The sequence below is a fragment of the Oryctolagus cuniculus genome, chromosome 17, assembly GCF_964237555.1.
Source record: "Oryctolagus cuniculus chromosome 17, mOryCun1.1, whole genome shotgun sequence".
Classification (NCBI taxonomy): domain Eukaryota; kingdom Metazoa; phylum Chordata; class Mammalia; order Lagomorpha; family Leporidae; genus Oryctolagus; species Oryctolagus cuniculus.
The window spans coordinates 5,179,273-5,205,269 of record NC_091448.1 but is presented as its reverse complement, the minus strand read 5'-3'; the positions used below and the strand labels follow the sequence as shown (position 1 = coordinate 5,205,269).

Genomic DNA, 25,997 nt, shown 5'->3' with positions numbered 1-25,997 from the left:
TTCTCTCACTGTCCACAAAAAAAAAAAAAAAAAAAAAAAAAAGTGATGTTGAGAAAGGCAAGGAGATTCCTGTTCAGAAACGTGCCCGGTGCCACACTGTGGAAAAGGAGGCAAGCACAGGACTGGACCAAATCTCCATGGCCTGTCTGGGTGGGAGACAGGTCAGGCCGCTGGATTCTCTCACAGATGGCAACAAGAACAAAGGCGTCCGCGGGGGAGAGGAACTCTGATGGAGTATTTGGAGAATCACAAGAAATACATCCCCGGAACCAAAAGGATCTTTGCTGGCATTAGGAAGAATGAAAGCGCAGACTTGACAGCTTATCTCAGAAAAGCTACGAGTGAGTCATAGTTGGCCACTGCCTTATTTATTACAAGACAGCAATGTCTCATGACTTTTCTAATGTGCACTCTAATTTAATTCTCTTATACCAGAATTCAGATCATATATGGCTTACAGAATATTTGTGTTCGACAGTCTCAGACTGCCTTGTGTGGTTACACAGGGCTGGGTTTATTGAAATTTTAGTAGTAATTCCAGTTCAGTAAATGCCCTCACTGTTTTCCCCTTCTAAGGATATGATTGGACTTAACTAATAATGTCCAACTTTTTGCAAAAATTGTCAATGCCACCCCCAAACCTGTTGGGAGACTGGATTCATACTGAAATGCTGGGGAAATACTCCATTGTCTCGGAGCCGAGCCAGACTCATTCGCCTTCTCTATCTGCTAAAGGCAAGAGCTGAAGACAGGCAGAAATGTCCACTTACTGTCTGGTCTTAGCTATGTCAATCTAATTAAAATTTCCTATATCTAAGCTGCTGCCTTTTACTTACTGAAAGGCATTTTACTGTGGTTTATGTATATCAAATAAAGAACATTTAGGGGCTGGTGCTACAACCCAGAGAGTGAACGCCCTGGTGCGCCGGCATCCCATATGGGCGCCGGTTCTAGTCCCTAGTCCCGGCTGCTCCACTTCCCATCCAGTTCTCTGCTGTGGCCTGGGAAAGCAGCAGAAGATGGCCCAAGTCCTTGGGCCCCTGCACCCACGTGGGAGACCTGGAAGAAGCTCCTGGCTCCTGGCTTCCAGCCGCTGTGGCCAATTGGGGAGTGAACCATCGCATGGAAGACATCTCTCTCTCTCTCTCTCTCTCTCTCTCTCCTCTCCTCTCCTCTCCTCTCCTCTCCTCTCCTCTCCTCTCCTCTGTGTAATTTTGACTTTCAAATAAATAAATAAATCTTAAAAAAAAAAGAACATTTAACACTTCTCACATTTTATAGATGATTTTTTTCCCCAAAGATTTATTTATTTATTTGAATGGCAGAGTTAAAGAGCGGGAGAGGCAGAGAGAGAGAAAGAGAGAGAGAGGTCTTCCATCCACTGGTTCACTCCCCAGAAGGCTACCACGGCCGGAGCTGCGCTGATCTGTGGGCACGAGCCAGGTGGCTCTTCCGGGTCTCATGTGGACCAGCGCCCATAGAGGATGCTGTCGCTGCAGGCGGCGGCTTTACCTGCTACACCATAGCACTGGCCCCTAGAGATGATCTTTGAGGTCGGGTGTTTTGATAGTCAGCATGAGCAGGTGGAGTAACAAATTAAACTTCACTTTTGAATTCTTTACTGTCTCAGACTAAGTTACAATCCAGGATTGTCTATAAGCAGCCAATGGAAACAACGTAAAATTGAGGGATTACTACATATTTGTGTTTAGTAATGGTGCTTCTGCTGACTCATTAAAAGGACTAAGATAGGAGATACGCCATCAGCACAAATTTTCTAAATTATGTGATCACAGACTTAAGAAAATTAAAAACAAAATTACAGGTGGTGCAGCGGGTTGACACCACAGCCCGAAGTGCCTGCAACCCATATGGGCACCAGTTCTAGCCCCGGCTGCTCCACTTCCGATCCAGCTCTCTGCTATAGCCTGGGAAAGCAGTACAGGATGGCACAAATGCTTGGACCCCTGTATCCAGGTAGGAGACCCGGAAGAAGCTCCTAGCTCCTAACTTTGGACTGGCTCAGCTCCGGCCGATGCGATCATTTGGGGAGTAAACCAGTGGATGGAAGACTTCTTTCTCTACCTCTCTCTGTAACTCTTTCAAATAAATAAATCTTAAAAAACAAAAAAACAAACAAACAAAAAAAACACTACAGATCAAAAAAAAAAAAAAAGAGCAACTCAGAGTGTTAGCTATACCACAAGCAAAGTAACCTCCCTTTTTATTTTTTAATTGGACTTAAATAAGAGGGGGCCAACTGCTGTTTAATCCTACTTTGCCTGCTAGGCTACACTTTGCCCTCCTGCAACAGAACTGTTCCACGATGAAATGACAAATGTCTATGACGTGCATTTTGGACAGCTGGATGTGGCTCACCCAGCAGACGTCTCTTACACTGGAAATGTTACTCACAGCAGAAAAACCACCACCTAATAGAGAAGACAGTTGTCCCCTGCTGCCTCTCTGCCCTGCTCAAGTCCCACCAGGAAGGCTGAAGAGTCCATACCCAAAGGTCTTCAAGGATGTGACCTCATGTAGGCTTGCCGGGGTGACTAGGTCAAGGGGTTCATTCCAGGGGCTGGTGCCGTGGCACAGCAGGTACCTGTGGCATCGGCATCTCATATAGGCACGGGTTTGAGTCCCAGATGCTCCACTTCCAATCCAAGTCCCTGTTAATGGCCTGCAAAAGCAGCAGAGAATGGCCCAACTGCTTGGGCCCCTGCACTCCCACAGGAGACCCAGAAGAAGCTCCCTGGCTCCTGGCTCTGGATCTGCATAGCTCTGGCTGTTGCAGCCATCTGGGGAGTGAATCAGCAGAAGGAAGATCTCGCTCTCTGCCTTAGCTGTAACTCTGATCTTCAAATCAATCAATCAGTCTTTAAAAGGTGTGTGTGGGGGGAAGGCTCATTCCAGTCAGTCCTCTTTTCCTATGACTCACACACTTGATGGACACCTGCTTCTCTTTCTAGATGCCCATACTGGCAAAGGTGCAAACATTCGCACGTGGTGGATGACAGCCTTTTCTATCACTGGTCTATATTAGCCTCAGGTGTGCAGTGAGTGACTGCACTGTGCTGGATCCCGGGCAAACCACAGTAAACACAATACCTTAATTTCAAGGAGCAGACTGACAGCAGGAAAGGCAAAGCTATTACGTTATAAGTTAGTAAGTTGTGTAATAAAACACTTCAGGATGTTTCATACTTAGAGTGCATGCTGGGGTTTGGGAGCCAAGGAAATCTAATGTGAGGAATTAATATTTAAGTGGAAACCCTAAGTGTGAGTAGGATTTAGCTATGGTTGGGGTGAGGATGAAGAATATGACAGCAAGGAGAAACTAAAAACAGATGGAAGAGCCCAAGAAGAGGTTCTTAGTTGGAACGGGGTTTAGCTTAGTCTAGGAACCAAAATGCATTTAAAACCCAAGTGAGCTATGTGACAGTGGAGCTGCTGAGACCTGAGAAAGACCTGACCAGGCTGTGTAGGCTTTGATTCTGGGAATCTGCTCTTTAAGATGATTCTGACTTGCGTGTGGCAGACAGATGTGAGGGACACAGGAGCGGTGGCAGGAAGATCGTCTGTTTAAGAGGTTACTGTAGCAAGTCAGGCAAGAGAAATTTTAGTCCAAGGTAAGGGAATCTGGACAGCTCTGAAGTCTCTACAATTAATACTAAAAAATCTGTATGCATCAGTATTTTTTATCTATTTTTGGGAGAGGGATATCCATCAGGTAGTTCATTCTTCAAATGCAGGCAACAGCCAAGATAGGCCTGAGTTGCAGCTGGGCTCTTAGAAGCAGGAGACTGCAACTCACTCCAGATCTCCATGTGGCTGGCAGAAACTCAACTATGTGAGCCATCACTACTGTCTCTCAGGTTCAAATGTGGGGCACAGGTGTCCTAACCAGATGTCTTAACTGCTAGACATCATCTAAATTTATCAGCCCCTCTTCTAAAATCCCCCCCGCCCCCGCCCATACTTCTGTAGAAACAGGGAACCAAATACAGTAGAGGGTAAGATAGCTAATTTCATGCCATACCATGGGCTTTTCAAGGTGACATAATTAAAAAGTTGGGAGAAAGTTTAATTACTCTCCACCATAAGAAAAGAAAAAGAGGAATCAGTTAATACGCTGCTCCCATATTGGAGTGCTTGGTTCAAGGTCTGGCTCCTCTGCTTCTGATTCAGTGTCTTGCTAACTTAGGTACTTGCCACCACATGGGAGTCCGAGATAAGAGTTTTAGGCTCCTGACTGCAGTCTGGCCTGTCTGTGGCTGTTGTGGGCATTTGGGGAACAAACCATTGGATAGAAGCTCTCTTTGTCACTGTCTTTCAAATAAAAGTGAAAATAAATAAATTTTAAAAAGAAAATATGGGGCCAGTGCTATGGCACAGTAGGTTAATACTCTGTGTGCAGCGCCAGCATCCCATATGTGTGTGGGTTCTAGTCCTGGCTGCTCCTCTTCTGATCCAGCTCTCTGCTACGGCCTGCGAAAGCAGTGGAAGATAGCCCATGTGGGAGACCCAGAAGCAGCTCCTGGCTCCTGGCTTTGGCTCAGCTCCAGTTGTTTGGGGAATGAACCAGTGGATGTAAGACCTTTCTCTCTGTCTCTTCCTCTCACTGTCTGTAACTCTACCTCTCAAATAAATAAATCATATATATATATATATAAAAGATAATCTGTCAATTATGTAGAACGCTCCCACTCTTTGAACAGAACATGGGCATGCTTAACTGTCGTACAAAACTGACATTTTTCACAACCAAGTCAAGTAGACATAATTTGCAGAAAACCTTTATATGAGAACACCTGGTTAAAAAAAGAATTATTTATTTGAAAGAGTGATACACAGATCTTCCATACATTGGTTCACTCCCCCAAATGCCTGTAACAGCCTGGGCTGAGCCAGGAACTCCATTTGGGTCTCCATGGGTGGCAGGAATTCAAGTATTTGGGCCATCACCTGTTGCCTCCCAGGCATATTCAAGAAGCTGGACAGGAAGCAGACTAGGCAGGACTTGAACCAGCCACTCCAATACAGAATATACCACTTTAAAGTGCACACCCTGACTCATGCTTATTTCTTATTACATGTGTTCTTTACTTTCAAAAGTAACATTAGGCATCCTGTAAGACCCCAGATACAGACTCTCATTTAAAAAGTGGCGTAGCGGGTTAAAGCCCTGGCCTGAAGTGCTGGCATCCCATGTGGGCGCTGGTTCCAGACCTGGCTATTCCACTTCTGACCCAGTTCTCTGCTATGGCCTAGAAAAGCAGTAGAAGAAGGCCCAAGTCCTTGGGCCCCTGCACCCATGTGGGAGACCCAGAGGAAGCTCCTGGCTCCTGGCTTCCGATCGCCCCAGCTCTGGTGGTTGCAGCCATTTGGGGAGTGAACCAGCGGATGGAAGATCTTTCTGTCTCTCCCTCTCTCTGTAACTCTGCCTTTCAAATAAATAAAATAAATTTAAAAAAAAAAGGAAAAGAAAATGGGAATTAAGATTTCAGATTTCAGGATACAACAAATTTTTTTTTAAAGATTTATTTATTTACTTGAAAATCAGAGTACACAGAGAGAGGAGAGGCAGAGAGCGAGCGAGATGGCTTCCATCCGCTGGTTCACTCCCCAATGGGCTGCAATGGCTGGAGCTGTGCCAATCCGAAGCCAGCTTCTTTCGGGTCTCCCACGCAAGTGCAGGGGCTCAAGGACTTGGGCCATCTTCTACTGCTTGTCCAGGCCATAGCAGAGAGCTGGATCGGAATGGATGGGATGCTGGTACTGCAGGCGGCGGCTTTACCCGCTCCACCACAGCATCAGCCCCTACAACAAATTTTCTAAGCAACTAACAGAACTGGAGACAAATATAACCACTGTTAACAGGCTAAATTAACGAACCCTCATTTTGCTATTGGAGTAAAGGTCTGTCTAATAATTACCATGCCTTTGTGACCTCTTTCAGGCAGCTTGCCTACGAGGGCTGGGGGCAGGGCAGCCAGAGAACAACCCGCTGCTCTCTGCAAACCCCATCAAAGAAGACAAGCCTGGCCTTGCTCCGCCTATAGTTTTATCTCTAAGCACCTACACACTGCTCCATGTGGAAAATCAGCACTTTCATCCCACAGAAACGTCACAACCTGCAGAGAAGAGAGAGACCAAGAAGGCTAATAATAGGATATATTAAGGCAAACAATGGGTCTGTCAGTCCCTTAGCTCCAGACTCCAAGAACAACTTCCTGATTTCCCATATTATTTAAAGGAGAAACTTGTGTACTGTTCCACGACTCCGGGAGGGCCACAGTACAACATCCAGGCTGCTGGGAAATGGAGAGGTGGCCAAACACAAAGGGCTCACCCTCTTGCCTACAGTAACAAGTGGTTTCCCAATCACAAAAATCATCAACATATTAAGATCAACTAAGACATGACTGCTGCTTGCAGCCACAGAATGCTATCATCAGACCTTTACAGCACCTCTCCATGCAGGAGAAAAGCCAAAGTCTATATATAATAGATTTATAATGATTAAGGCTCTCAAATCTAAACGGACCAGAACCAAAACTCCCCATTTTCTCCAGCTGAAAATTCATCATCAAGTTCACAGTTCTGGGAGAAACAATTAAGCTTGTTTAAAAAAAATTATTATTATTTTGGATTACTTATTGGACAGCTTTCTATGTTTTCAAAGGATTCCTGGTTTGATCATATTAAGTTACCACAAGTTTTCAAGGGTAGTATAAAAATATCTAGAATATACTTTTCCCTCTTGGATATATGTCTTTCATTCTGGGATTTTCCTCCAAAACTCTCCTCAGAGGGGTAGAACAATTACTATATGTCTCATTCTCGGTTTTTATAACTTTTGCATTTTAATACTTTTTCAAGAAAAGATGGTTGGGAAACAAACATTTTCAGTCCTTGCATGTGTGAAAATGTTGATTCTTTCTTAAGATTTTTTTTTTTTATTTAACAGGTAGAGTTACAGACAGAGAGAGAGACAGAGAGAAAGGTCTTCCTTCCGTTGGTTCACTCCCCAAATGGCCACCAAGGCCAGAGCTACGCCGATACGAAGCCAGGAGCTTCTTTCCTGGTCTCCCATGCGGGTGCAGGCGCCCAAGCATTTGGGCCACCCTCCACTGCCTTCTCGGGCCACAGCAGAGAGCTGGACTGGAAGAGGAGCAACCGGGACAGAATCTGGCGCGCATATGGGATGCTGGCACCGCAGGTGGAGGATTAACCTAGTACGCCACCGTGCTGGCCCCGAAAATGTTGATTCTATGCTTTTCTGGTTGAGAGACAGAGAGCTCACATTTGCTGGTTCACTAACAAATGCCTGTAACAGCCGGGAATGAGCCAGGTACTGGGAACTTAACCCATGCCTCCCATCTGGGTGGCAGCACTCAATTACTTGAGCCATCATCGCTGCCTCCCAGGGTCCACATGAGCAGGAAGAAGTCAGAGCCAGGTATGGAATTCAGGCGCTCTGAGTGGGACACAGAGACAGAAAGGTTTTCCATCTCTTGGCTCAATCCCCCAGATGGCTACAAAAGCTGGAGCTGGGCCGTTCCGAAGCCAGGAGCCAGGAGCTTCCTCTGGGTCTTCCACATGGGTGCAGGGGCCCAAGTGCTTCAGCCATCTTCTACTGCTTTTCTAGGCCACAGCAGAGAGCTGGATCGAAGAGGAGCAGCCGGGACTCGAACTGGCACCAATATAGGATGCCAGAGCTGTAGGCAGAGGGTTAGACTACTGTACCACAGCCCCAACCCCTTTGTTTATTCTTGAATACTGGTTCAACCAGGTAAAGAATTCAACAGAACTCTAGGCTGAACAGTATTTTCCCTCAGAACCTGGAAGCCATTGCTTTCTGGCATTTGGAGTTATGTAAGCAACGTTTATAACTGGTCTGACTATCATTCATTACAGGGACTTGCTTCTCTTCCAGATGCTGCTAGAACCTTTTCTTACTATTCTGAAATTGCACCACAAGCTATCTCTGTGTGAACTTACTATTACTAACTGTGTTGTGTGTCTGGTAGATACTGCCCACCTAAGAATTCACATCCATCAACTATGAGAACTTAACTTTTAACATCTTTTCATTGGATAATGTCTTTCCTTCTGTTTGTACTATTCTGGAACTGTGAGAAGACCTTCCAGAAAACCTCAGGGGCTCCTACAAAAGCTCCCTTGTCCACTCACTCTGACACTTTCCTTTGACCATCTCACGCCTTCTCCTAGCTCCTCACGCCTCAGCAACACTGTCCACCCGTCCCAGAAAGTGACCTTATTTCTTACTTCATTGAAAGATAAAAGCAACCATAAAAGATTCTAAAAAGTTGCCATCACACCTACACAACTACTTACCCTGTTTCCTGACTTTTGTCCATACTCCTAAGAAAAATTAGAACTCTACAGCAGTGCCAGGTCCCATCTCTTCTTGCCTGCTCAGGAGCCATCGGCCTGGGACACGCTCTCCTTCTGATGCACCATCCGCGCTTTTTGACTCTACTGGATCTTTCTCAGTGGCAAACAAAAATGCTGTTATTTCTCTCATTTTTGGGAGTGCAGTGAGTGCGGATTTCTTTTGTCTCTACCGCCTCGTCTTCCTTTTCCATGAGAACTCCTTGGAATATCTGTCTGCACTCTCCCTCTCAAATGTCTTCCCTCGCATTATTTCTTGCTCCCCTATCTTACAAGTTTTAGGGGTCACTGCTGTGGTATAGTGGGTAAAGCCACTGTTTGTGGTGCTAGCATCCCCTGTGGGCACTGGTTCGAGTCCTGGCTTTTCCACTTAAGATCCAGCTCCCTGCTAATGCACCTCGGAGAGCAGCAGCAGATGCTCCAAGTGCTTGGGCCTCTGCACCCATGCGGGAGAACCAAAAGAACCTGTCGGCTTCAGATCAGCCCAGCTCCAGACACTGTGGACATTTGGGGAGTGAACCAGCAGATGGAAGAATCTTCCTTCTCTTTCTCTGTAACCCTTTTACTTACATAAGTAAACAACCACAAAAAAAGTTTTAAAACACAAAGTTAAAAGAATTTTATGGGGCTGGCGCTGTGGCACAGTGGGTAAAGCTGTCGCCTGCATGCGGGCATCCCATATGGGTACCGGTTCAAGCCCCAGATGCTCCTCTTCTGATCCAGTTATCTGCTATGGCCTGGGAAAGCAAAAGATGGTCCAAGTCCTTGAGCCCCTGCACTCGCGTGGGAGACCCGGAAGAAGGCCTTAACTCTAGGCTTCAGAGGGCACAGCTCCGGCCATTGTGGCCAACTGGGGAGTGAACCAGCAGGTGGAAGACCTCTCTCTCTGCCTCTCCTTCTCTCTGTAACTCTTTCAAGTAAATAAATAAATCTTTAAAAAAAAAAAAAAGAATTTTACAATGGACACATTAACTCGCCAATTATATTATACCATTAACACATATCTGTCCACCTGCCCATCCGTTAATACGCCGCATTTGAAAATCGCAGGCAGCAGGGCAGGTGTTGTGGTACAGCGGGTTAAGTAAACTGCTGCTTGAGACACTTGCACCTCATACTGGAGTGCACAGATCAAATCCCAGCACCTCCACTTCTGCTCCAGCTTCCTGCTAATGAGCCTGGGAAGGCAGCTGATTCCTGTACTCATGTGGGAGACCTAGATGGAGTTCTGGGCTCCTGGCTTTGGCCTGACCCAACCCTAGCTGCTGCAGGTATTTGGGGAGTGAATGTATGAAAGATCTCAGCCGGCGCCGTGGCTCAATAGGCTAATCCTCTACCTTGCGGCGCCGGCACACCGGGTTCTAGTCCCGGTTGGGGCGCCGGATTCTGTCCCGGTTGCCCCTCTTCCAGGCCAGCTCTCTGCTATGGCCAGGGAGTGCAGTGGAGGATGGCTCAGGTGCTTGGGCCCTGCACCCCATGGGAGACCAGGAAAAGCACCTGGATCCTGGCTCCTGCCATAGGATCAGCGCGGTGCGCCGGCTGCAGCGGCGGCCATTGGAGGGTGAACCAACGGCAAAAAGGAAGACCTTTCTCTCTGTCTCTCTCTCTCACTGTCCACTCTGCCTGTCAAAAATTAAAAAAAAAAAAAAAGATCTCTCTCTGTCATTCTGTCTTTCAGATAAATCTTTCTCTTAATAGTCTCAGACACATCAGTGTACCTTCCCTTAAATACTTGAGCACATGTTCTCAACTATACTTAAATATTCCAGGACACAATACTTCCGAGTTTTTCTTCCTAACTGGCCACGCACCTCGTTTGTTACATTTTCATTATCTCACTTTATTTATTTATTTATTTATTTATTTATTTGAAAGTCAGAGTTACAAAGAGAGAGGACAGGCAGAGAGAGAGAGGGAGAGAGGGAGGGAGGGGTCTTCCATCCGATGGTTCACTCCCCAGATGGCTGCAACAGCTGGAACTGCACCGACCTGAAGCCAGGAGTCAGGAGCTTCTTCCAGGTCTCCCACACAGGCACAGGGGCTCAAGGACTTGGGCCATCCTCCACTGCCTTCCCAGGTAACAGCAGAGAGCTGGACTGGAAGAGGAGCAGCCAGGACTAGAACCGGCGCCCATATGGGATGCCGGTGCTCCAGGTCAGGGCGTTAACCCACTGTGCCACAGTGCTGGCCCCCTATTATCTCACTTTTTAAAAAATATTTATTTGAAAGGCAGAGCAACAGAGAGACTGTCTAACTTCTGGTTCACTGCCAAAATACCTGCCAACAGCCAGGGCTAGGCAAGGCCAAGGCCAGGAGAGAAGAACCCCACCTGGGTCTCCCACATGGGCGGCAGCAGTCCAAGGACTTGGACCAACAATCTGCTACCTCCCAGGTGCGTAGGAGGAAAGTGAACGAGAAGCAGAGGTGCTAGGGCTGCAAGCGGGGGTGTAGGTCACTAATTTTACACCTACTTTCTTCTTTGCACTCATTCCCATAATGTCCTCATCCTCTCTCATAGCTTTTATTCATCCCCAAACTGAACACTTCTCCCATTCCTACCGTCTCACCCTGCTCCAAGCCACCGTTATCTCTTGCCTGGATTACTGCAACTGCTTCCCAATGGGCCTCACAGCTTCCACTTCACCTGTTTCAGAACATTCTGAATCCTGCAGCCAGAATTAGCATCATGAAAACACATGCCAGAGGCGTCACAGCCAAGGAGACTGAGGAGTCATGACGACCGAACGTAACGTGGCATCCCTCACGGGGTCCCAGAAGAGAAAACAGAAACAGGGAAAGACTACAGAAATCTGAATGAGCTTTATTTTATTTTTTGTTTTTAAGATTTATTCTTTTATTTGGAAGGCAGAGTTGCAGAGAGAAAGAGAGAGAAGGACAGAAAGATCTTCCATCCGCTGATTCGCTCTCCACAAACGGCCATAACAGCTGGGGCTGGGTCAGGCTGAAGCCAAGAGTCAGGAGGCTTCATCCAGTCCTCTCATGTGGGTGCAGGGGCCCAAGCACTTGGGCCATCTTCTGTTGCTTTCCCAGGCCACAGCAGAGAGCTGGATTGGAAGTGAAGCAACCAGGGCTCAAACCGGTGCCCATTTGGGATGCTGGCACCATAGCGCCAGCCCCTGAATGAGCTTTATTAATAATACGTAATATTGACTTATTAATTGTGTCAAACTTAACTCACTAATGAGTTAACAGGGGAAACTGGGTGTGTGGTATATGGGAACTCTTTGTACAACCTATCTACAAATCTAAAATACTCTAAAACATAAAATTTCTTGAACAAAAAAAGCCAGACTGTTATGCCATTCTGCTTAACATCTTCAATAGTTTCTCATTCCTCAAATGTCTGGAGCCCCCTGTTAATACATCCAGGTTTAAAATCAAGGCAGTATGAAAGCAGACCAGGAGCTGTGACAATGTTCGTAAGGAGAGTAAATGGGGAAGACTCTGCCTGAGGGTGAGTGAACGGGGCCTGCTGCAGGCTGCCTCCAGGAGAGCAGCTGGATACCATCAGCTTTTCTGAGTCAATCTAGTTATCCACCATCCTCAGTGACAGTCTGACAGCTCCTGTGGCCAACAGTTCTCTCAAGGTACTGTGACTTCCTTCTGAACCTACAGACTGTTCTTTCTATTTCTCCCCTTTAGGATAAGGCCCTGAGGGGCTAGCACTATGGCACAGCTGGTAAAGCTGCCTGTAGTGCCGGCATCCCATATGGGCTCCAGTTCAAGTCTCGGCTGCCCCACTTCCAATCCAGCTCTCTGTATGGCCTGAGAAAGCAGCAGAAGACGGCCCAAGTCCTTGGGCTCCTGCACCCACGCGGGAGACCTGAAAGAAGCTCCTGGCTTCGGAACGGTGCAGCTCTGACAGTTGTAGCCATCTGGAGAGTGAACCAGTGGATGGAAGACCTCTCTCTGTCTCTCTCTCTCTCTGCCTTTCAAATAAGTAAATAAATCTTAAAAAAAAAAAAAAAAAAAAGATAAGGCCCTGAATGGAATAAACACTCAACAAGTACTGGTAGGGAATAGGGAAAAGGGAAAGAATGTGCCACAGACAGAGGAAAGAGGCTATAATCCAATGTGAAGTGAAATTCAGAAAAAACCCACAAATAAAAAGCCCCAGCCATAATGTAAGGGATACTCGGCAACTTTAAAACACCAATCATAATGTTCACTACAAGGATTCTTTTCCCTAACATTTAAGGTAGGATGGAATTTTGAATAAATTCATTTCATTTTTTTATTTAAGAGAAACAAAGAGTGTTCCCATCTCCTGGCTCACTCCCCAAAACCATGAAGGGGAAGGAGACTTTGAAAGGGAGGGGCGAGCAGAGCCAGGAATTCAATCCAGGTCTCCCATATGGGTGACAAGAACCCAACTACTAATGCTGTCACTGTTGGAATCAGGAATTAAAGTCAGGAATAAAACCCAGGCACTTGACACAAGCATTCCAACTGGTGGCTTAACCACTAGGCAAAATGCCTACCCTAGAATCAATTCATTTTAGCAGGTCCTGTAACTCTAAAGGCTAGAGAACGAAGAAGATCAATTCAAGAGAGCTCACTTTTGGCCAACACAGCCACCACCACCACCACCACGCGGTGCACATCAATGGTGTCCCCAGTCCATGAAAATGGACAGAGCACTGAACGTGAAACTCCCCAGGATTCTCCCTCATTTCACCCCCAGTCTCACCTTCCTGTTGTTTCCTGCCTTGAACTCTAAGTTCCAACAATACTCAAGCTACCTGCAGTTTCCTAACTGCTGAGACACGTTATAAGCGTCAGACTTGCCTGTGCTGCCCACTGTGCCTGCATCGGAAAACTCAAGACCCATTTTAAAGACCACTTCCTCTTTTGTTACCAGTGAACCTTGAATTATTTTCACATTTCTATCACCATGCTTGTCTCAACACATTCTAATTGTTTGTCTTTCTTTTCTAGATTGAGCTTGAGGGCTAGAGTCCCATCTATTTTTTTTTTTTTTTTAAGATTGTTATTTACTTATTTGAGAGGCAGAGTTACAGACAGAGAGGGAGAGACAGTGAGAAAGGTCTTCCATTCGCTGATTCACTCCCCAAATGGCCGCAACAGCTGGAGCTGGGAGACAGGAGCTGTAGAATTCTGGGTCTCCCACTCAGGCGCAGGAGCCCAAGGACCTGGGCCATCCTCTACCACTTCCCCGGCCACAGCAGAGAGCTGGATTGGAAAGGGAGCAGCTGGGACTAGAACCACAGCCCATATGCTGGCAGCAGGCAGAGGCTTAGCCTACTACACCACAGCGCCAGCCCTGAGTCCCATCTATTAATCTTGACATTCTCAAGGTCATTCAACAAGTGTTTGACAGTTTGACTTGTCTTGCAAAGAAAAACTTTTACTGGAGAAAGTATGCTAGAAACATAAGCTAGCTCTTTTTCTCGTAAAAGAAACGACAAACTCCTTCCCAACTGCAAATAAGGAAATGTGATTATTATATAAAGAATCTCTGTGCCTAATTTTATTCATAATAAGTACATGCTTCACTAGCTTAAATCTCAAAAATATGGTATCAGATTCCAACCACTTATTTCCCTCTCCTCCTCTTCTCTTTCTCTATCTACTGTCAGATAATTCTAGACAACAGGGACCATTTTTATGTGTTTGGAACAATTCTTGGTGATTTCAAGGCATTCACATTTGAAAAAATATCAAAGGACAGATGGGATTTCGGCGATTTTCCAATCCATTTCCTCTCTTAAAGCCTAAAAACTAAGTCACAAATACAGGCAAGGTAATTTTCAAATTCTAGAGGCCTCCTTAAGGTTCCTAAGAATTCATCTGGGCAGGCATTTGGCGTAGCATTCCATGAGAGAATCTGGGTTCAAGTCCTGGCCCCACTTTCTTATTCCCTCCTCCTGCTGATGTACACCCTGGGAGGCAGCAGGCAGTGGTTCAAGTGGTTGGGTCCCTGCCACCTAGAAGGGAAACCCAGTTCCTGGCTTTGGCCTGGCCCAGGAACAGCTACTGCAGGCATTAGGGAGTGAAACAGCAGGTGGGAGCTTTCTATCTATGCCTATCTTTCAAAAAACAAACAAACAGAACTCCCTACCCATGCAAGTTAGGTCAGATGCAACCAGACTTCACACAGGATGGCGAAACACCCCCATTCCCTGTGTGTCAGTAAAAGGCGATCTGGCATGAAAGCAAGGTGTGACGGAGTGTGAAGAACACAGGACACAACAGCAGACTCTGCACTCCTACTCGCGCGGCTCTGGCCACCGGCTTCCCTGGGCCTCAGAAAACCCCTCGTAGAGTAAGGACACTAATGCTATGCTAGAACTTTTAAAAAGCATAATGTGTGTGTGCCCACTACTTGACCTTTCCATGTATATTAGTGACAACCTTCTCAGAGACGGCACTTCATTTCACTGATGAGCAAATGAGGCTCAAAGATTTCATCCCACACATGGCCAGACAGCCTGAGTGGGCGAGGCTGAAGCCAGGACCCAAAAACTTCATATGCGCCTCTCACAGGGGTGAGAAGAACCCCAGTACTTGGGCCATCCTCCATGGCAGCCCAGGTGCATTAGCAGGAAGCGGGCTCAGAGCACAGCAATTAACATGGGATGCGCCCCGAGCGGCAGCTTAACCTGCCGGGCCTCAACGTCTGCCCCACATACAGTTTCTGAAGCATGTCATATGGGCCTGTTACATGTCAAAATCACATACTGTGTCACAGTGACACAAAAGCAGCCACAGCATTCTTTCAGCATTTCGGATAGCAACACCATTTATCACTGTAGGCAGCCTCAGAGAGGAGAAGGAGGAGGCAGGCGCACAAGCATCCTCAGACTGCCCTGGTTCCAGCTGCCACAGTCTTTATTTCTTGCCATAACCCCTCAGCAGCCTTGTTAACTTTTTTCCTTAATTACCATGTCTTACAAACTGTTGCTATCACAGACATACTACAGATCTATTCATATCCTGCACTGTGTATCTGTGCTTCATGCATAACAAGAGTAAGACTGGTTTGCCCTCTAAGAACCACACTCTGTCCCTTGGGGAAGAAAGCACTCCTGTTAAGAGTAAGATTCAGCTCACGCACCCCAGCAGCTTACTCAGAACACACCTGAGTCTGGAAACAGTAACATGGAGCCAGGAGATATTTTTTAATTTGTTGATTTTACCAACAAGCAATAGATACAAGTATTAAAAATCATTACTTTACCTCTATTCTTAGTGTGTTAAATTCTGGTATTAAAAGACAAGAAAAAGAGAAACAGAAGTACTTTCTGTTGTCAAGTTTATTCCACTGGCCCATCAGGTGTCTGGGCTTTGTCTTTCCTTTAAAAATCTGAACCTAAACAAGATCCCACCTACAGCACCACACTTCTGCATTCAAAACCATGCTAGCTTGTCTCTGTTCCTGTGTGGGTACATAAGCACGATGGTGTGTGGGCCTACCTTCTAAAGGGCAGAACAGCCCTCCACCCCCAGCCAAGCTCACCCCTGCTACTAATGAGACCTATACTGACAACCAAATTAAGTGCTATGCAAAATGCTTAAGGCTTTCCCATTTGGGGTATATAGGAAGGAAGCACAGTCAGTCTAGGGGATGGACACGTCAAAAAATAAGAGCTAAAGAACTGCTGTAGGAGCCCAGCAACAAGCATAAAACCCCTGACAAGCCCAGTCAGGGAGTCTGAGCTCCCACTTCACAATCTATTCCTGCTGCAAAGTGTGTGTGTGTGTCTGGTGGCAGAGGGGAGATCATCTGCTATCATACAGACCTCCTGTCTCCAGCTTTACGGGTGAAGAGACCCTTTCCCAGTTTTTAGCACACTGCCTCACCTAAATTATCTTTGATCACTGTATACCACCCATAAAGAAGCAATTGCCAGGTCACCCTTAAAATCAGTCACAGGGGCTGGAGCCGTGGCATAGGGGGTAAAGCCGCCGCTTGCAGTGCCAGCATCCCACGTGGGCACCAGTTCAAGTCCCGGCTGCTCCACTTCTGATCCAGCTCTCTGCTATGGCCTGGGAAAGCCTAATTGCAGCCATCTGGGGGAGTGAACCAGTGGATAGAAGACACCCCCCAGCTCCCCGCCTCTGCCTCTCTGTAACGCTTTCAAATAAGTAAGAAAAAGAGGAAAAAAGTAAGAAAAGTTACTGCTATTTTCACTCATGGTAGCATCTACTGATTTTGCATTTTCTCTGTGGAGTATCTTTTCCACTTTGGAAAACTATGTGGACTGTGTAGAGGACAATGATAAACACATGGGCCATAATTTCAGGAGTCCTAAACTACAATGCAAAAAATGTTATACCAGATTTGCAAAATGCTTTACTCAGTCTCTTATGAAATTGCATCTCTGAATTTTTGCTGAGTTTGTCCTAAGAGCAAATCAGCTAAAGAATACAGAGAAACAGCCAATGTGGTGTGTGCACCAAGAAGTCAACCCAAGATATTCCTGGTAAAGTTTTACAAAGGCCTCTCCCAGCTTCAGGGATGGCAGAAACGCTTCCATGACACTACTCCATGCTGGCCCCGCCTTAAATGTCTGGCATACCTTGAGATTCTCTTTTTGGTACTGTCCTAAGTCTACACTTTCATTTTAAAACAAAACAAAACAACAACCACCTCTACACAACTTCAATCACTCCGTTCCCCAACCCCCAAATTAGACTATTTCCCACATTACCTTCCTAGTCAACAGTACCACCAACAGTGGGCCAGCACTGTGTCACTGTGAGTTCAGCATCCGCCCGCAGTGCCGGCATCCTATATGCTCCACTTGCAACCCAGCTCCCTGATGATGGCCTGTGAAAGACGGCCCAAGTGCTCGGACTTCTGCATGAGCGTGAAAAACCAGAAGTTCCTGGCTTCTGGGCTTTGGCTCAGCTCGGGCCACTGTGGCCATCTGGGGAGTGATCAACAGATGGAAGACCTGTCTCTCCCTCTAACTCTGCCTCTTAAGTAAATAAATAAATCTTAAAATAAAAGTACCATCAAGAAGCCACCAAGCTGGCTTAGTCAGACTTCCTTATTCCACCCAGCCTAGTTCCTTCTGTTTTCCACGTAGATGCCCTCTTAATAGTGTCTCTACATGGAGCAGCACAAGGTCCTAACACATCTCTCTTCCTTTCCCACTGTGCCACAATTTATTTCTTAAAACGCAACTCTAATTTCTAGCTTAAAGTCCTGCAACCATGTCCTAACTTTGAAGAATCAAGTCTGGGGCCGGTGCTGTGGAGCAGCGGGTTAAAGCCCCAGCCTGAAGCACTGACATCCCAAATGGGCACTGGTTCAAGTCCTGGCTGCTCCACTTCCAATCCAGCTCTCTGCTATGGCCTGGGAAAGCAGAAGATGACCCAACTCCTTGGGCCCCTGCACCCACGTGGGGGACTTGGAAGAAGCTCCTGGCTCTCAACTTTGGATAGGCTCAGCTCTGCTGCGGCCATCTGGGGAGTGAGCCAGTGGATGGAAGACCCCCTCCCCCTCTCTCTGTGTCTCTACCTGCAACTCTGCACTCCCTAATGAAGTTTCTGCTTCTCTCTCTGACTACCCCTGCCCATTTTCCCGCAAAGACCCCACACTATAACTACAGCAGAGCCATCTGCAGTACCCCTCACATTCTTTCATGCCTCTGTTCCATCTGGAATGTCAGGCCCTCATATTTATTCTCCTGTCTTACCCTGCCCTTCAAGACTCAGTGGAATGGGCCATCATCTGTGAAATCTACTGGCACCACTCTCCTTTCTACTACTGAACTCTAACTGCTCTCCCATAGGGTATAAATCTACAGTCTGTGTCCTTCAGGGTAGTCATATCTTTGGTTTTATCGCACACATGTTTGAGGAATGAGTTAATTTCCCTTTAACAAGTCACAGTTTACATTTATTAAACTTTTACTATACACCAGAACTCCACAGGCTTTGAGGGCATTCCACCATCACAGCTCTCTAGGGTAGGTAACGTCCCCTTTTACAGATAAAGAATGCAGGGTGCACAGTGAGAAGCCAGGAAACTTGCCTGAGGGGACAGAGCTTGCAAACAGAAGAGACAGGACTGGAATCCAGGTCTGACCAATCCCAGGGTCCATGTCTGTGCCGTGTAGGCGTCCCTCGCAAGTGCTGCTTCACACTCTCCTCAGTGGACCCCTTACACACACGTGTCTGGTATCCAACCCAACCCTAAAATCCAGCGAAGCAGTGAAGGCAGCTTTTTGAGGTTTGCTTACAAAAGAAGAAGAAAAGCAAAAAACAAACAAAAAACCACTCCCAACTGCTTATTTACTCGGGAACAACTTCTTTTACTTTCTGGAAGGCAGGGCAGCCTGCTTTCTTTCGCGGCAGTGATGGGCCTAACGGCCAACGTTCACGTGGTAGAACGTGAGAACAGCTAAGAAGAGACGACCTCGTCGAGTTCCTCCTGCTCCTGCCATCTCCAACGGCAGGGCCTTTCCCAGCAGTCCCAGAATCCAAGGACTGCTCCAGGAGACGTGTATTGCCGCAGGCTGGCACGTGTCCCCTCTCAGTCCTGTGCAGCTCCACCTGCAGCCCGTCCAAGTGCCTACGTTCAAATCAGGACAAGTCTTTCAAGAGGGCAGAAACAACTCAGCTTAAACCAGATCTCTAACTTCAACTGTCTCAAAACGAAACAAGAAAATCCCAAAATCACTGAATGGTACAGAAAATCAAGCTGACCCTTTACTCAGAATAAATGTTTTACACTCTCGTGGCCACTCTCGTTTACACTCTGTGGCATATTGGGTAAAGCCGCCACCTGCCGTGCCAGCATCCAATGTGGGCAGTGGTTCGAGTCTCAGCTGATCCACTTCCGATCCAGCTCTCTGGTAGAGCTGCCTGGGAGAACAGTACAAGATGTCCCAAGTCCTTGGGCCCCTGCGCCCGTGTGGGAAGACCCAGAGGAAGCTCCTGGCTTCAGAATGGCGCAGCTCCAGCTGTTGCGGCCAACAGGGGAGTGAACCAGTGGATGGAAAACTTTTCTCTCTCTCTGCCTCTCCTCTCTCTGTGTAACCCTGACTTTCAAATAAATAAATAAATAAATCTTAAAAAAAGATGGGGCCAGTGCCGTGGCACCACCTGGGGTACCAGCATCCCATATGGGTACCAGTTCTAGTCCTGGCTGCTCCACTTCCAGTCCAGCTCTCTGCTGTGGCCTGGGAAAGCAGTACAAGATGGCCCAAGTCTTTGGGCCCCTCCACCCACATGGGAGACCAGGAAGAAGCACCTGGCTCCTGGCTTTGGATTGGCACAGCTCCAGCCACTGCAGCTATTTGGGGAATGAACCAATGGATGGAAGACCTTTTTCTTTGTCTCTCCCTCTCACTGTCTGTAACTCTATCTTTCAAATAATAAATAAAATCATTGAAAAAAAAAAAAAAAAAAGAAGAAATCTGTTTTACATTCTTAATAGAAGCCAAACACACAGGGCTAGATGGAGAGGCTAAGGACTACTCTGGTAAAGTGTTGCCATAAAAGCTTCACCTTGAATGCCTTAGCGGTAACAGATTACTCGATTTAATCTGAAGAGGAATATCTGCTACAATCCATCTCAGAGTAAAAAAGTTCACATCAAAGCACGACGGGCCCTGAGAGATATAAAGAATGATGAGTAAAAGAAAAACAAGCACTCTCAGTGCAATTAGTCTAAAGGCCACCGAGGAGCAACAAAGAGAGGAAGAGAGGAGCTGGAGGAAGACCCGCACTTCACACGCCCACACCCAAACCAGCACCTGCCCACGCCGCCTCCTACTGAACTCACCCACGTCTGCCTTGGAAATACCACTTTTCACGATTATTTCTTCTCTGCATTCTCTTTCATACTCACATCTAATAAGATATCAGAACACATTCTTATTTTCTTAAGATTTATTTTTATTTATTTCAAAAGGTGGCGTTGCATAGAGAAATGGAGAGATTTTCCTTCCACTGGTTCACTCCTCAGATGGCTGCAACAGCCAGGGCTGTGCCAGCCCAAACCCAGGAGCCCAGAGCCTCAGCCAGGGCTACCACGTGGCTGCAGGGGCCCAAGTCCCTGGGCCATCTTCCGCTGCTTTCCCAGGCGCATTGGCAGGGAGCTGGATCAGAAGTGGAGCACCTGGGACTTGAACTTGCTGCACCACAGCACCCCCCCAATATAATTTCTTTAAAATTCCTATAAATATATCAAACATAGTCACCTAAGCATTATTTTAGTAGTAGAGAGAAAAAGGAAACATTCTAGAATGTCCAACAGTAGTGGAATGGTTAAACAAATCACAGCATGCCTGTAGAATAAAATATTGTGAAGTGACTACAAATGGTATTTACAGAGCAAAGGTGGAGAACAATCCATGAAGATGCAGAGCTGGAGGCCTGATCAAACCAGGTCGGATCTCTGTCCCACCTTTAAACTTTCTGGTTCACATTCCTTTTATTGTTTAGTCCAGTGTGATTAGTACATTCTGTTATTTGCAATCAACAATACTTAACACAATGGGAAACTTTTTTTTAAAAGGCTATTTTATGTATAATATGACCTCTACTTTAAAAGTGCCAAGAAAAAGAATTACTAAGAAAGACACTAAAATATAAACAATGATTCTTTCTGGGCAGTGGCCTGGACTAGACTTGAGTGCTGACTAGAAATCACATCACACATACACATTTTTAAATTGGAAAACAAAAAAGACTACCAGGCTGATCACTGTCCCTGAAACTCTCTTTCCACTTATACTCTAACTTTGGTGAAATCTGCCATCTGAAACGCCATTCTCTCCCTTTTCTGCCTATTCAAATAGGCTGTTTAAAACCACAGCCTCTCCTCTGCCTGCGGTGCTGGCAACCCAGGTTCTAGTCCCAGTCGGTGTGCCGGATTCTGTCCCGGTTGCCCCTCTTCCAGGCCAGCTCTCTGCTGTGGCCAGGGAGTGCAGTGGAGGATGGCCCAGGTGCTTGGGCCCTGCACCCCATGGGAGACCAGGAGAAGCACCTGGCTCCTGCCTTCGGATCAGCGTGGTGCACCGGCCGCAGCGGCCGCTGTGGGGTGAACCAACAGAAAAAGGAAGACCTTTCTCTCTCTCTCTCTCACTGTCTAACTCTGCCTGTCCAAAAACAAACAAACAAAAAAATCAAAAACAACAACAACAACAACACAGCCTCTCTTACTGCATATAATCCTCAACAACCCCCACTCCCTCTCTTTTAGGTAAGGGAGACTGCCCATGCGTCCATCTGCTGGTTCACTTTTCAAATCCAAAACGGTCCTTGGGTGGAACCGAAGCCAGGAGTCAGAACTCGATTAGGTCTCCCATATGGGTGCAGGAACCCAATCATCTGAACCACTGCTGATGCCCCCCAGGATCTGTGTTAGCAGGAAGCTGGAATTAGGAACTGGAGACAGGTATCAACGTCACACACTCCCAATATGAGACACAGATGTCTCAGCTGTCCACTGGGTTCAGTGTACTCCCCTTCTATTTTAAAAATAAGTTTTACTGTGTATATATTTTTAAAAATTTATTTGAGAGGCAGAGAGACAGACAACAAATGTCCACCCACTGGTTAACTCCCCAAATTCCTGTAACAGCTGAGGCTGGATTAGGCCAAAGCTGGGAACTCAATTTGAGTCTCCCACATGAGTGGCAGGGACCCAAGTCCTTGAGCCACCCACTGCCTGCTGCCTCTCAAGAGTGTATTAGCAAGAAGCTGGAATTGGGAGCAGAGTCAGATCTGGAATGTAGGTGTCCCAAGTGGCAGCTTAACCATCAGGCCAAATGCTGGCCCCAATACTATGCATATTTACAGTACATAACATGATGCTATAGGGACATGCGTGTATGGTGAAATGTTCACTAAAGTGAAAACAACATCTCCATCACATCATAGAGTTAACCATTCTCCCCAGTGTGGAAAGAGCAGCTATCATATACTAATTTAGCAAAAATCCTAAATGCAACATCCAATTATTAACTAGGGGCTTCAAGCTGTACATTAGCTCTTTCTACTGATTCATGCTACAAACTGCTACTCTGTATCCTTCAACCTACATCTCCCTAATTCCTTCCCAACATCCTAACTACTTTTATTCCATATATCTATACATTTGCCCTTTTTCTTTTCTTTTTTTTTTTTTTTTTTAATTTATTTGAAAGAGTTACAGAAAGAGGTAGAGACAGAAGAGAGAGGTCTTCCTCTGGTTCACTCCCCAATGGGCTGTGATGACCGGAGCTTCGCCAATCTGAAGCCAGGAGCCAGGAGCTTCTTCTGGCTCCCTCATGTGGGTGCAGGGGCCCAAGGAGTTGGGCCATCTTCTGCTGCTTTCCCAGGCCATAGCAGAGAGCTGGATAGGAAGAGGAGCCGCCGGGACTAGAACCAGCGCCCATATGGGATGCCGGGGCTTCAGGCCAGGGCATTAACCCGCTGCGCCACAGTGCTGGCCCCTATTTGCCCTTTTTCTTTCTTCCCTTCTTTTTAAATATTCCACATATAAGTGAGATCATGCAAGATCTTTCTGTGTCTGGCTTATTTCATTTAGTACAATGTCTGTCTTTCCAGGTCCATCCATGTTGTGGCAAATGGCAGATCACCTCTTTTTTTATGGCTGAGTGAGTGTGTGTATTCATTCCAGTTCCATTATCCATTTGTCCATTGATGGGTACTTAGGTTGTTTCCAACCAATTACTGCTGCAAAGCAAGGCACATGGGAGTACAGACGTGTTTATGAGGTGGTGATTTCATTTCCTTTGGGTGTGCACACCCAGAAGAGGGGTTGCTGGGTCTAGTCATTGTCACAAAAGGTCATAATCCCACTCATTCCTCTGCTTGGAGAGAGATCATGAGATAGGAACTGGATACAGTAATAAAGTCTCAAAGTGACGCACGTTCCTTACTGTTAAGGCTGCTTCTTGCTGGGGAATATGCGGAAAGTTACCTTGTGAGCACTTCTATGGTTTACTTAATACAGTGGCAGGCAAAGATTCTAACTGTGCATGGCACTTTCAGTAAAAACTTTTCCTATGGTTTGGCATTCAACGGCTTACCTTCGCATTTAGAAATTCCTAGCTCTCCCACATCAGTTACTGGTACCAATACTCCCCTTGCCTCAAAGCCTGGAATCTCACCCAATCAACTCCTGTCAATTCTTCCTACTAACACCCTCTAGAATCTGACTCCCTTCCATTTCACTAGTTTATTCCATCAGCCTGCTTGAAACAAAAGTGGCTCTTACTCTGGGGGGTCAGCACGGAGGCGCAGTGGGTTAGGCTGCTGCTTGTGATGCCAGCATCCCGTATGAGCGCTGGCTCGAGTCCTGGCTGCTCCGCTACTGATCTAGCTCCCTGCTAGTGCACCTGGGAAAACAGCAAAGATGGTCTGAGTACTTGGGTAGCTACCATCCACATGGGAGACCAAGACAGAATCACAGGTCAGGCTGTTGCAGCAATTTGGAAAGGGAACCAGCAGAGGGAAGATCTCTGTCAATACCTTTCAAGTAAACAATCCTTTAAAAAAATTTTTTTAATCCTGCTTCTTATTGATAACTAAATGCTTCCATAGTTCAATTATTTAATCACTACAATTTACTGAGGTAAGACTTCCTGCCCCTATTATCCCTGTGAGAAAACTTGCCCAATGCCACATCATGGCAGATGGCACAGCCAAATGTTAACTGGGATGCTCCGGCTCTATTCAGCCTATACTGCTCAAAGTAATCTAAAACACGGCTCGGCAGCAGCAGGCAGTCCCTACAGGACCTGTGCGCCCGCTACTTCCTTGCAGTGTGCTCACTAGATCCAGCTCTGCTCTCAACAGCAAAACCAACCCTTGGCCTTGGTAAACTCACCGTTCTTTACCTGTGAGGAAATGCTGCTGTCAGCTTCATCAAGGTCAATGGCTGCCTTCTGACTGCTCAGATCTGAACTAGAAAGTCATACTCAGATGCCTCCTCTCCCACGTACGAGCTGGGAAATTTCACACAAGCTACTCGACTTCTCGAAGATTGTGTTAACTCACCTGGAAGTGCTCTCAAGTCCTTGAGGGACCAAACGGCAGACAGAGTAACTGGTACTGAGTCTGCCTGCTTCCAACACTGCTTGAGCTCACTGAGAGAGTTCATTCCCTTGGCCCTCTTGAAGGCTTCACTTCACAAGGTGGCCCTGAGTTCAAGGCCATCTGTACCCCTGAGTCCTCCCACCAGAAGGCCTGGAGATGCAGACTGGAGCTACCATTTCATGTATTTCCTAGGATGTGTCTCCAAAATCGCAGTGCAGAACTACTACATCTGGTACTCTTACTATAAATTCCCCAATTAGTATTTAATCAGAACACCTATTTCAGAGAACTGCCTTCTTTTATTTACTTATTTTTTCAAGATTTATTTATTTGGGCCGGCGCCACGGCTCACTAGGCTAATCCTCCACCTTGCGGCGCCGGCACACCGGGTTCTAGTCCCGGTCGGGGCGCCGGATTCTGTCCCGGTTGCCCCTCTTCCAGGCCAGCTCTCTGCTGTGGCCAGGGAGTGCAGTGGAGGATGGCCCAAGTGCTTGGGCCCTGCACCCCATGGGAGACCAGGAAAAGCACCTGGCTCCTGGCTCCTGCCATCGGATCAGCACGGTGCGCCGGCCGCAGCGCTCCGTCCGCGGCAGCCATTGGAGGGTGAACCAACGGCAAAGGAAGACCTTTCTCTCTGTCTCTCTCTCTCACTGTCCACTCTGCCTGTCAAAAAAAAAAAAAAAAAAAAAAAAAAAAAAAAAGATTTATTTATTTCAAACTCAGAGCCATAGAGAGGGAGGAAGAGACAGAAATCTTTTTTTTTTTTTTAATTTTTTTTCTTTTTTTTTTTCTTTTTGACAGAGTGAACAGTGAGAGAGAGAGACAGAGAGAAAGGTCTTCCTTTTTGCCGTTGGTTCACCCTCCAATGGCCGCCGTGGCCGGCGCACTGTGGCTGGCGCATCGCATTGATCCGAAGCCAGGAGCCAGGTGCTTCTCCTGGTCTCCCATGGGGTGCAGGGCCCAAGCACTTGGGCCATCCTCCACTGCACTCCCGGACCACAGCAGAGAGCTGGCCTGGAAGAGGGGCAACCGGGACAGAATCCGGCGCCCCGACCAGGACTAGAACCCGGTGTGCCGGCGCCACAAGGCTGAGGATTAGCCTAGTGAGCTGCAGCGCCAGCCAGAAATCTTTTTTTTTTTTTTAAAGATTTTATTTATTTATTTATTTGAGAGGTAGAGTTACAGACAGTGAGAGGGAGAGACAGAGAGAAAGGTCTTCCTTCCATTGGTTCACCCCCCAAATGGCTGCAAAGGCCAGAGCTGAGCCAATCTAAAGCCAGGAGCCAAGAGCTTTTTCCAAGTCTTCCATGAGGGTGCAGGGGCCCAAGTCCTTGGGCCATCCTCCACTGCCTTCCCAGGTAACAGCAGAGAGCTGGACTGGAAGAGGAGCAGCCAGGACTAGAACCGGTGCCCATATGGGATGCCGGCACCACAGGCGGAGGATTCACCTACTTCACCATGGCGCCAGCCCCAGACGGAAATCTATTCACTGATTCACTCCCCTGATGGACACAACGGCTGGGGCTAGG

At 46.9% G+C, this 25,997-nt stretch overlaps 1 protein-coding gene and 1 long non-coding RNA gene across 4 annotated transcripts in view; both read right to left on the bottom strand.

The window, feature by feature from the left end:
• GRB2 (growth factor receptor bound protein 2) overlaps window positions 1-25,997 on the bottom strand; it is an 85,629-nt gene that overhangs the window by 27,959 nt on the left and 31,673 nt on the right. The gene's annotated exons all lie outside the window — the stretch shown is intronic.
• Window positions 670-25,157, bottom strand: LOC138846018 (uncharacterized). The gene is made up of 2 exons (XR_011383367.1): window positions 17,118-25,157; window positions 670-5,753 (listed from the first exon to the last, which is right to left on the bottom strand). It is a non-coding gene; the product is annotated as an uncharacterized lncRNA (long non-coding RNA).